Genomic DNA, 2,041 nt, shown 5'->3' with positions numbered 1-2,041 from the left:
AGCAGTGTTTTACGAATGGCGGGCACGATAACTCAAAAACTAATAATCCAATCGGTTCCAAATTTTGGAGTTATTATTCTCAGAATGAAGATAATGTTTTTTTTATTTATTTTTCATATGTAACAAAACAACATATTATTTTTTTTACAAAAGTTTCATGCTCTTTAAAACACACATTTATAGGGAATATTTAAATTTTAGACTCTCACGATGAAAAATACAAAAAATAAATATATGAAAAAAAAATCATGTGCGTTGGCCGGGAATCGAACCCGGATCAACTGCTTGGAAGGCAACTATGCTGACCATTACACCACCAACGCACCTACAAGCAACGGTTCTAAATATTGATAAAAGCTCCTGACAACTTTCATGCAAAGCTTTTTAATATATTTTTAGCAAATACATTGCAGATTTTTATTTAGATATCGTGTAGATGTAGAAAAACAATTGACGGCACATTGTGAAACGTGTGTACGGTTATAACAAAGATTTGTATATTCATCGGCTTGCAAATATGTTCGATTCGAGACGAATATCCTATTAATGTTCTGATTGTGCAGAAATAGTATAGAATTATTAAATTAGAAGACAAACCTTTCCAAATCGGCACAACAAGCAATCAAAGGTTGGTAGTTTTGTTTACAATTCGACGCCTCCGAACCGTAGTATGCTAAGTCTGAAAAGTGAGTTTTTCAGTAGAAGCTTTCAAAGTATGGAAGTTTCTTTAATCGTAGGTGCCATGCTAAGTACACTTATAACTTTGGTTTGGATTGGCCGATGATTACCAAAATTTTAGTGAATTTAAATTAAGGACCGTAGTATATAAAAACGTAACGAACTTTAAAACATGCTAAGTCGACTTAGCATACTATGGTTCGGAGGCGTCGAATTGTTACTATACCAGGAATTATTATATAGAGTTAAATGTTTTTTCAATGCCCCCTACACTTGTTCGGTCCCGTTTTATTGTTCGTGTTCCAGTAAGCTTTACCATATTATTTCTAGAAGATTTTGAAAATTCTATTAAAGATTGCAAAACATTACCATCTTGGGATGACGTTGACCAATTTTTGACTTGTAAGATTAAAACTTTGGAATCGGTTGGAAACATTAAAACAAGTTTCTCAAAATATAACCATGTAAATCGGATCCAAACAAAAGGATGAAAAACACTAGCAATCAAAATCCAGGGAATAAAAGCAAAACAAATTATTCTCAGCAATCTAAACAAACTTACCAAAATAATTGTCAAATTTGCAAAGCAAATCATTGTATTCGAAATCGTCCACAATTTCAAGCAAAACATATAAAGAGTCATACTTTGCTACATAAGGGAACAGAAACCCAACATGCAATACAACCGATAGACAGAGATGACCCACACCCTAGTACAAGTCCCGCAGCTCTAACAACACTTATACAGCTCACATCGAATGAAGAAACCGAACATATTACAACAGTGACTCTGCAGGATGATGGAAATTTTGCACACAAATCTCTGAGACAAATTACTTTTCACCGCAATTGTGCAGATATAAGCAAACGATCAATTTTATAATGCAAGAGCAATTATTGATTCTGCATCTTAATCCTCATTTATCACAGATACATTTAATCTATTGAATTTGCCAACAAAACGAAATCTTTTACATGTTACAGGCATCAATCAACTTATTTCGGATATCTGTAAATCGTGCGTTTTTACATTACGTTAAATATTATAGCCCAACTTTAAAGTGGAAGTCATTACTCTCAAATTTACCACCCTATAATTTGGATAAAACTCAGCTCAGAGATGCTATAAATCTGGAGTTAGCAGATCCTATATTTTATATTAGCCAACCAGGATATTAGCCTACTTTTATTTTAAATTACAACTCCTATGAAGTCAATTGGAAGTTTGGTGGCACAAAGTACTGCTTTTGTGCCAGGATTACCGACGGACCATTATTTGATGGTACACAAAATAAAAGACAAATCTCGTTTTACAATACCATATCATTGGAGAAGATACTTACACGTTTTTGGGAGGTGGTAG

At 33.5% G+C, this 2,041-nt stretch overlaps 1 non-coding gene across 1 annotated transcript; it reads right to left on the bottom strand.

The window, feature by feature from the left end:
- Positions 1 to 251: 251 nt before the first annotated feature.
- Trnag-ucc (transfer RNA glycine (anticodon UCC)) lies at positions 252 to 323 on the bottom strand. Its single transcript has one exon. It is a non-coding gene; the product is annotated as a tRNA-Gly (tRNA).
- Between the last annotated feature and the right edge of the window lie 1,718 nt (positions 324 to 2,041).

Source organism: Musca vetustissima, unplaced genomic scaffold, assembly GCF_032173495.1.
Source record: "Musca vetustissima isolate MV318-11 ecotype Yass unplaced genomic scaffold, APGP_CSIRO_Mvet_v1 utg39429, whole genome shotgun sequence".
Taxonomy (NCBI): domain Eukaryota; kingdom Metazoa; phylum Arthropoda; class Insecta; order Diptera; family Muscidae; genus Musca; species Musca vetustissima.
The sequence above is the reverse complement of the archived record's forward strand: the minus strand, read 5'-3'. Positions and strand labels throughout refer to the sequence as shown.